Source organism: Saccopteryx leptura, chromosome 5 (assembly GCF_036850995.1).
Source record: "Saccopteryx leptura isolate mSacLep1 chromosome 5, mSacLep1_pri_phased_curated, whole genome shotgun sequence".
NCBI lineage: Eukaryota > Metazoa > Chordata > Mammalia > Chiroptera > Emballonuridae > Saccopteryx > Saccopteryx leptura.
Genome location: NC_089507.1, coordinates 208,741,083 through 208,750,748, shown reverse-complemented (window position 1 = coordinate 208,750,748; position 9,666 = coordinate 208,741,083). Strand labels below are relative to the sequence as shown.

General features: G+C 45.4%; 1 pseudogene; it reads right to left on the bottom strand.

The window, feature by feature from the left end:
* Positions 1–230: 230 nt before the first annotated feature.
* Positions 231–347, bottom strand: LOC136407255 (U4 spliceosomal RNA; annotated as a pseudogene).
* Positions 348–9,666: the final 9,319 nt, after the last annotated feature.

Below are 9,666 nucleotides of genomic sequence, written 5' to 3'. Positions count from 1 at the left end.
AGCTTTCCCTCATCATAAACAATCTTAAAATCTCATGGTGGCAATAGCTTTATAAGGCAAGATATATAGGAATTTCACAGGAAACTTAATCCTTTCTGAAGATGAACTCAATGTCAAAAAGAACAGAACATAAGGAAAAAAATCCATAAGATAAAATATCCAGATGACTGAAAAAATAAATAAATAAAACTTAGTAATCCAAGAACTAAAACTAACAGAATAATGTGGAAATATTTAAATACCAAAGATTAATAAAAGCATTAGATTGAATTTTAGGAAAAAGTATTCAATTAACAATATGTCTTGGAGAAACCTCATTGGCTACAATACTGCCATTGTGTAAAGCTTAGCATTAGATATAATTTTAAAATAACAGAGCCCTATTAAAAAAAAAGGTTGAATTTGAAAGAGAACCAATAGAGTTTCTGGAGGTAAAAAATAAATAATTTATTAGAGTTTTAAAAAAAATGAATACATGTACTGAACAGATTAGATGCAGCTGAAAGAAGAACTGATAAAGTGGAATTATGGAGAATAAAAATCATCTTCAAAAACATATAGGACTCTCCACAAGTGCATATGTAAATGCATATTTACCTGTGGGATAAATTCATTAATGTTTTTATTCCTCACTAAAATGTAAACTATAAGAGGTCAAGGACCATGTGTTTCTTTTCTGGCATTGATTCCTTCATGCCCAAGTCAGTGGTTTTAATTTATTGGAATAATAAATGAATTATTAAAGAAGAAAGAAGAGAGAGATTATTGGGGGGTGGACTGTAATTATTCTCTTCCCTGTATCTATGCATCTAGAAGTATGATTTTGCCTCCTTCCATCAAGATGGAGAGTTGTATTTCTAAAATCTTTGAATCCAGGTGGGTTGTGTGATATCTTCTGCTCAGTGGGATGCAGCAGAAGAGACAGTGTGATTGTTCTGCACCTGTGTTTCAGAAAATCTGTGGACTCCTCCTTTCTCTTGTGAACCTCCTGACTACCATGTGAGCAAGCCATCTATTACACTAATGAACAATGAGAGACCACAGAGAAAAGCCCAAGTCATCCTGTTCACCCCAGTCAAAGTCATCTTAGACCAGCCCGCCCCCTGCCAACCTGACAGCTGACCTCAGACACAAGAGCAAGGCCCAGCCGATGTCCACTGAGTCCGGCCCACAGACTCAGAACCGCCCAGCTCATCCTTACACTCAATAGCAACAAGAATTAGAATTGCTGCAAGCCACCAAGTCTGATGGGGGGGGGGGGAGAAGAAAAGTTAAGGGGAAGAAAAGGAAGAAAAGAAGACATGAAGCCTACCATGTATAAGTGCACAAAGATTCATTGTTTAGCTCCAGACAAAGAGAATTCAATGAAGTAGTTATACCCAGAGAGGTCTAGGGCTTTTTGTTTGTTTATTTTGTTTTGCTTTGTTTTTTTTTTTTATTTAGACAATTGAATTTAACAGGGTGAGGTCTAGGTTTATATTGAGGCTAGACTGGCTAAAGATCTATGTTTTCCAAAAAATGGAATAAAATCTCTATGATGGACCCATATCATATCCCAGGGGGGAGGGAAAGACATAGGATTTTAACACTGAAGGTGCAAATCCCAGTTTCTTTTACTAGGTTTACATACATAGGCAATTTCCTCTCTAAATGTGTGCGATGGAGCCAGCCAGTACTACTTGGTCTACTTTGGGAGGGTGAGATGATACTGACAAGACATCTGAGGGGTGGCTGCGTTAGCAAACGCTCTATACTGAGCTCACTGTATGCCAGGCAGTGTTCTAAGTGCTCAACTCGACTCATTTATCCTCATGGTCAATTTACCAGGCAAGTGCTAGGATCATCCCCATTTTGCAGATGGGGAAGTCAAGGCATAGAGAGGTCAAATAGCTTACCCAAAGTCACAGGGGAGGCAGGAGGCAAATCCCGAAAACCCAGTCCTGCAGCCCATGCTTTCAAACCCTATGCCCCTGACCCATAGAGGGGCCAGTTCTTACCTCTCCAGTGCCCCTGCCTGGTGTGATAGGGACCAAACACAGCATGGCTTCCAGGCAGACTCTCCCTGAAAGTTAGAAACGCACCATGTCCGGTGCACACAGGAACCTGGGTTTTTCTGACTGTGTGTTTGGCTACAGCTCCCCGGAGAGAATGCAACCCATCGTGAAGGCTAGCACTGTCCCAGGCCACCCTGCTAATTAAACGTGTCCAACTGACACTTGTTAGCTGCTTCCAAGAGGATATTCTTTTCTGCTTGTGTGGGTTACAGAGAAAGGGACTTGCGCCAAATTCAGCTTGTTAGAAAGGGAGAAGGAAGGAGCTCAGAAAGATACATTGTAGTTATGATGTCATTTAATAAGAAGATGAAGGGAACTGGGAATTTCTGTGCCTGTCTCAGGGGAAGGCTCCTAACCTCTGTCAGCTACCTTAACACCTGCCACATTTAAATACATAAAATACCGCCTGACCTGTGGTGGCGCAGTGGATAAAGTGTCGGCCTGGAAATGCTGAGTTGCCGGTTTGAAACCCTGGGCTTGCCTGGTCAAGGCATGTATGGGAGTTGATGCTTCCAGCTCCTCCCCCCTTCTCTCTCTCTGTCTCTTCCTCTCCTCTCTAAAATGAACAAATAAAAAAAAAATTTTTTTAAATACATAAAATACCTCCCTACTCATGCAGTCCCAGTGGGACAACAACTGCAGATATTAGAAGGATCTAGAAGTTTATTTATTATTATTATTTTTATAGTTTACTGGAATGAAAGAAGTGTGGTGCTCTGCAGGCTGGGACAGAAGCAACTTTCCTCCTCCTCCATCCCGTCTTTTTTCACAGCTCTCTGACCGTCCCACCCCGGCCTGTCCATCTTCAGAGATAACAAATGACAGACTAGCTGGACCCTGATGGGGAAGCTGGGAAGTTCATCTGCAGGGCTCCCTCTGATCAAGACCAGGCCAGATCCTGCCACATGGCTCAGCTGGCTAATAATAACCTTCGAGCCTGCAGAACCACGGAGCCCATCTGAGGGGTACATGTGTGGTTCCGGCCCCCAGGGCTCCATCCACCTGTGTCTGTTTCACACATCTGCCCACTGCTTCCTTCTTCCTCTCTGCTTCCGGTTCGGCACTGACCAATGGGAGCTCCCAGCCATTTCCCAGTACTCTGAAAACTGTCAGAGTTCCAGCAGCTCGGCCTGGTCAGCTGAGGCGTAAAGCTCTAGAATCCTATGATACAATCCATGAAACCCTTAAGACTCAATTCACAGGGGGAAAAACATTCTTTTTATTTTTTTGGTCCTGCTCTTCATGTGATGAATAGATGTCACTATCTGGCCTGACAGCAAAGGCTTCACTGTGTGACAAGCTAACCATTTTGCTCTTGGACAGAGGAAGAGAGAAAATACCCTTGATGCTCAGATCATTTTTCTTAAGACTCAGTACGTTGCCATTTTTTCAGAGCATGCTGGTGGGATATTCAGCATGCATGGTAAACAGGTGCAGTAGAACTGAGTTCATCTACTAGTTGTTGCACTAGTTAATCTAATACGTGTTGCAAAGGTGTCTGTGATGTGTACTAATTACAAATGGGTAAGAGCCGGACCTAGGTTGAAATTCTGCGTCACCCATTTCCTACCTAAATGACCTTTGGTGGTGGTGGGGGGGGGGGTCATGTCACTTTTTGAGATGTGGAGTCAATAGCAGTTACCTCATAGGGTCGTGTGGAGGATGCCATGAGATGATGGTATTGAAGGTCTGAGCCCAGTGTCTGGCACAGAATGGTGGCCCCTCCGTATTAGCCGCTGTCATTAGGTCATCCACAAACACGAGGGACAGGCTTTGAGGCAAGACCAAAGCTACAACGTCATCTTGGCATGAGGTAGGCTCTACTTTTCAAATCTCAATACACCAGTTTCTAATAAATAACCAATGCATACATAACACGAAACAGTGGTAAAGCAATGGTTCATTGTTGCTGCCTACCTGTTCCTTCATTTGGCAGCTGCATATTTAAAACACGCCCCTCCAACAGTAAATAATGAATTTATCTAGAAGACATTTTGTAAAGAGTACAGTAAATTGAATTGTAAGAGCAGACAGTTGGTTAACATATAATAGGTTTTATAGTAAATTAAATAATGGTCTTATTATTCTATTTCTCCCATGGGAGTGGGGGAAATGTTTGACTTGAACACTTTGAATGATACTAAATTAAATATATTAGTGATGTCTCAACCATGGGTCATTTTAACCTCCCCTCCCCCAGACATTTGACATTGTCTGTTGACATTTTTAATTGTCACAACTAGGATGAAGGGAGTTTCTGCTGGTATCTAGTAGTAGATGGAGCCCAGAGGTGCTGTTAAATATGCTACTGTGCATGGGACAGCCCCTCCCAACAAAGATTTATCTGACGCCAAATGTTACCAGTGTCAAAACTGACAAATCATAGTCTATAGAAACCTGTGGAACTCTGAGGAGGAACCCTACACGGCTTCTTATTGTGTGAGGATATTTAGCTAAAATGGACAACAGTGGCACTGACTCAAGACACATTTCACCCAACAAGTCATAGGAGAATCATTGGTAAGCATCGTGGTTCTTAAGTAGCGTTATTTTTTGCACTAAAATTTTTTCTTTCCAGATAGGAAGTGCAGTGGCCTTCTAGATCATCGTAGTTTCAAAGGTGGTGGGAGCTGGCTCTTATGATTTAGTCTTTCAAGGAGAGAGTAACAGTCAGAGGCTGAGCTCACACTGTCTCCATCATTTGTGGTGAAACGTATTCCTACAAACCCCTTCCCTTGGGGCACTCTCCCCCCCTCCCAAAAAAAAAGAAAAGCAGGAAAACTAATTGCTAAGATTTTACGTGCCCTCACTTCAGACTTTCTTCCTCTCAACTCACTACGAGTATGGTTTCTAATCCAAGGGTAGGATTTCCCCAATAGCTGCCAAGGTGGAAATCAAAACATTCAAAAGTACGAGGAACAAGGTATGGGTCCCAGACATTGTTTAGTTTGCCCTACCTTTCGGGCCACAGAATACGGCTTCGCCATCTGAGAAAGTCATTAGTGAGAGAAGAGAATATATAAGCACTGCCTTGAAAATGGGGCATGTTTGCTGTTTTTGGAAAATATCAGCCTGGGAGAGATCGAATTCAGTCGAGGGCAAAGCTACGAAAGTAAACGCCAATGGTCCTTTGATCTCAGAGGTTCTCGGTTAGAATTTGATGCTGTCCCACCCTCGTGCTCCCCGCTAAGGCCCGAGGGTCGGCCAAAGCCGTTACACTGCCCTGGGAGGCCCACAGAGGGCTGCGTGCTGCAGGGCACACACGGGCCCATCAGCATCGCAGGGTCTTCACCTGGAACAGAGGAGAAAGCGGCATTGATTACGTCGAGAATTTGAGCCGCGAACTGGGCAAGGTGCTTTAGAGACATGAGCTCATCTGGAGGAATTTCAGAAGCCACAAGCAGGTTAGCAAGCTTTTTGAAAACAAAAAGAAAAAGATTTGGGTGGGTTCTTGTTTAAATTAACGTACACCCAAATCTGAATTAATAAAGACACATTTTTACAAAAATGTCCATGCAGTTGTCTATTCATAGTTTGTTTTTTACAGAGACACAGAGAGAGGGACAGACAAACAGGAACAGAGAGAGATGAGATGAGAAGCATCAATCATCAGTTTTTCATTGCAACACCTTAGTTGTTCATTGATTGCTTTCTCATATGTGCCTTGACCACGGGTTTTCAGCAGACTGAATAACCCCTTGCTCAAGCCAGTGACCTTGGGTCCAAGCTGGTGAGCTTTGCTTAAATCAGATGAGCCCACACTCAAGCTGGGGACCTCGGGGTCTCGAACCCGGGTCCTCTGAATCCCAGTCCAAAGCTCTATCCACTGCACCACCGCCTGGTCAGGCATCAATTCATGGTCTTATTTACATATTATCCCCAGTTGGTATCCTCCTCCCAAAGCTATGATTCTCTTTGAGCCCAGGCCCCCTAGGTGCCAGCACTATCTCTACATATACAATACTTATCCCCATCTTTAAAGAATGCTTGAGTTACAGCCGGTCCTCGCCGATTCCCGCTGAGTCATTGTATTTCATTCCCAACACGGGTGGATGTTTCCCATGATGCCCGGCAGACGGCATGGACTCCAGTACATAATATATAATATTTAAATTGAATTTATCCACACTGTAATAGGACTAACAACAGCTATACCTTAGAGTGGGTGCCAAAATGTAAATGAACTAACATCAGAGACCGTGCCCAGCATGGTCCTTGGTGAATAGGGAGGGCCCAGTTCATGTTTGCTAGGGTGGCATTAGTATGGAGTAGGGCCTCTTTGAATGCAGAAGTTACGTGTTTGCATAGGGGTCCAGCCAAGTCTCCCCGGCACTGCGTCTGCGCGGAGAAGCTCTCTGGGATGCAGGATGCTGTCTCGTCCGCTGTGGAACCCTGCTGTTCACCTGAGCTAGGTATAGCCCATAAATGTGATGGGCCAGTACCTTCTGCAGGGATAAGATCTGGAAGATCTGGACAATTGGCCTTCTTAAGTCATGAATGGAAAGTAAACTACCTATAATGGAGGGTGGATCTCTAGGGACAAAAGGGCAATATGAAATACATTTTAAAAACATAACCTGAATTTGAAAATGGTATTAGAAAAGCTTACACATGACTTCCCAACCGTTTAGGAGTAGACTGATGTCACCCGGATGTTGCTTCAGTGGAGTCCCCAAATTACACAGTACCAGAAGTGAGCCATATTTCGTCACCTCTTCTTACCTTCTGAGCTGATACTCATTGTTGTTGATTACAGTGTTATTTTCTGGGGAAAGTCATCGCCCCGACCTTCAAGGGCACAGCCTGTAGAAGGGAAACATTACTCATCAGCACAGTGTGAAAGTGACGATGGAAATAACAATCATACTAACAGCTAACACTGACTGGGTCTCACCCATGGGGCAGCCCGTGTGACAGGGGTGTAGAGTTTGGCATAACCCTTTGCAGTGGGGATCCTGGGATCAAAGTTCAATCCCTACTTGACTGGTGGTTTTTCCCCAAGATCAGAAGCTACATCTCCCTGTACCGTAGGGATCTGGAAGAGACTTAAGGACCAAGGATGTACTGAGCATTTTGCTGAGTGCTTTTTTCCCCCTGTGTGACCTGTTTCCAATACACTCCTTGAATCACAAAGATTTGGTAAGACAGCAGGAACAATTCCATCCAAACCTCCCAACTACAAGCAAATCCATTGATCATGTGTAGGCCACTCACTCGGGAAATATTTACTGAGCATGTACTATGTGCCAGATACGGTTTTAGGCCCCAGATCTATGCAGAGCTTAAGGTATAAGGAAGCCCCTACCCTCAGGAAACTGCCATCTCAGTCGAAAGAAGATATGACAGGAAAAAAAGCAGAGAGAGAGAGAGAAAAAATAAATAAAAAAACAAACAAGAATACCTAAGTGAGATTGTCTCAGATAACAGTAGATCCTGGAAAGAAAATAAAACAAAGCCATGTGCTAGAAAGAGCTTAAGAGAGCAGAGGGTGGGGCAGAGCCAGCTGGGAAGGGGCAAGCAGAGGGGGCCCCAGGGGGAGATGATATTCCAGCAGAAGGAGGCAGCCGTGCCCAGATCAGATGGAAGGCCATTCCAGGAGAGGCCCCGAGAGGGCCAGAGGCAGGAAGGAGGGGTGGTGTTTGAGAAGCAGAAAGAAGGCCAGTTTGGCTAAAGCATCGTGAGTGACGGAAACGTGGCAGAGATTGAGGACAGAGAGAGCAGCGGGGCCTAAGCCCACGGGGCCTTGAGCACCGGGCTAAGGAGCTTACAGAAATCATCATAACGTCTAAATAGGAGTGTGACATGGCTCTATTTACATTTCAGAGAGATCACCAGGATGGCATGTGACTTCTGTCCCAGATGGTCAAGTACAAGTTACTATTTGTCATTCTAAAAAAAAAAATCTTTAATTCATTTACCCTCAAAGCAGCAATTGTGCCTCTGCTATGTCCAGGCACTGAGCCAGACTCTGAGGTTGCAGTGTGAGTAAAATATACACAGTCCTTGGCCTGATGGAGCGAAGAGTCTCATGGGGTTTACAGTCCGCAAGTGGGTGTTGGTTACAATGTAGTGGGTGCCTCCACCAGGGCGGCGTGAGCTGGGCGGGGGGGGAGGGGGGGGGTTCAAGGGCTATTGAAGAAGGAGTCAGAGCAAAGCTTTCTGGGAGAGCTGACTTCCCCATTGCCACTTAATGATTATCAGGAGTCATCCACGCTAACAGAGGGAGTCAGGGCAAAAAGTTTGTGAGACAAGGAAATGTCATTTCCAAAGTCCAGTAGGAAAGAGAGCAGGTGGCGCACTGAGACAAGGACAGGAGTCGGCAGGGCAGAGGCAGGGCTAGGAGAAGGAGGCTGGCCTACAGGTGAAGGGCTCGGTGAGCCAGGGGGTGGGATTGTGCTGAGCAGTCATCTGTAAAGAAGGGCCCACTGGACCCTGAAGCAACAGAACCAAGAGGCAGCTTGTTGGGAGAGAATAGAGGAGCATGCGGAGAAAACATCAAAGGGCTCCTCCGGCTCAATGGTCGCTTTAGCATTCTAGGTACTGTTCCTCCAAGCACAGCCTTCACCCCCCTTCCAGTCCTTGCCTCCAGGGTGGAGAGGCCACCCCTTGCTCCCAGACACCTGTGCTTGTCGCCTGCACAGGGCTGACTTGGGGTGGCTCTCTGTCAAGCGTCCAGATGGAGGAGAAGGAGCTGTGATGGATGCTGCCTCTCTGGCTGCTGGAGCGCTGTTTGCACAGCTCAATGGGCCATGCCCCATCAGCCCTTCCAAGCAAAGAAGCAGCACCCCGCGCTGCCAGGAAGGCACAGTGGGGGCCGTGCCTCAGCCCAGCGGGCAAACCAGCAGCGGGCCCCGTCCGGAGAGAAGGCAGAGCAGACAGAGCTAGGATTATTAAGAAGGACTATTTCAAAAACTAAAGAGAGCATATGCTCTTTGCAGACCCATGGGGTTTTCTGCTATCAATGGAAGAGCATGGTAGACGGGCTTATAAGACCAGCTACTGAGCCACTCAGCCTGAGTTCAAATCCTGGCTCTGCCACTTCCCAACTGTATAATACTGGGTGAGTTGCTAACCTCCCTGACCCTCCGTTCCCTCATCAGTCAATTGAAGCCATAAATAATATCTTGCATGAAGTTGTTATAAGGACTCGGGAAATCAATAAATGTCAGGTTTGTAAACTAGTGCGTGGTGTATGATACGTGCTCATTTAATGCTAGCTAGCATTATTCCCCACTCAGTGCCAAGCTCTAGGAATTAAGAAATGGCTAAGCGTGGTCTTTAGGATTTGCACAGCCTAGTCTGAGAGAAAGAGATGGCAAGTATGGACCACCTACTACGTGCCAGGTATTCTGCATATATTAGCTATAATTTCCTAGAGAATGCATGAGTTTCTTTTTGACTGTCTGATACCAGGGTGGGAAGCATTTCTACTAAACATAATTGTATGATATAAACTCTGCACTAGAAATATATACAGAAATAATGGTTTCTGTAGAAAGGTGAGCCTGCCCGTAATCCTGGCCGGGGAGCAGGAGTGAGGTCTGGAGGTCCTGGGGCTGCGGTGGAAAGTCGCTGCCATCCGATGCGTGCTCTTCCGGAGTCATCCCTTAAT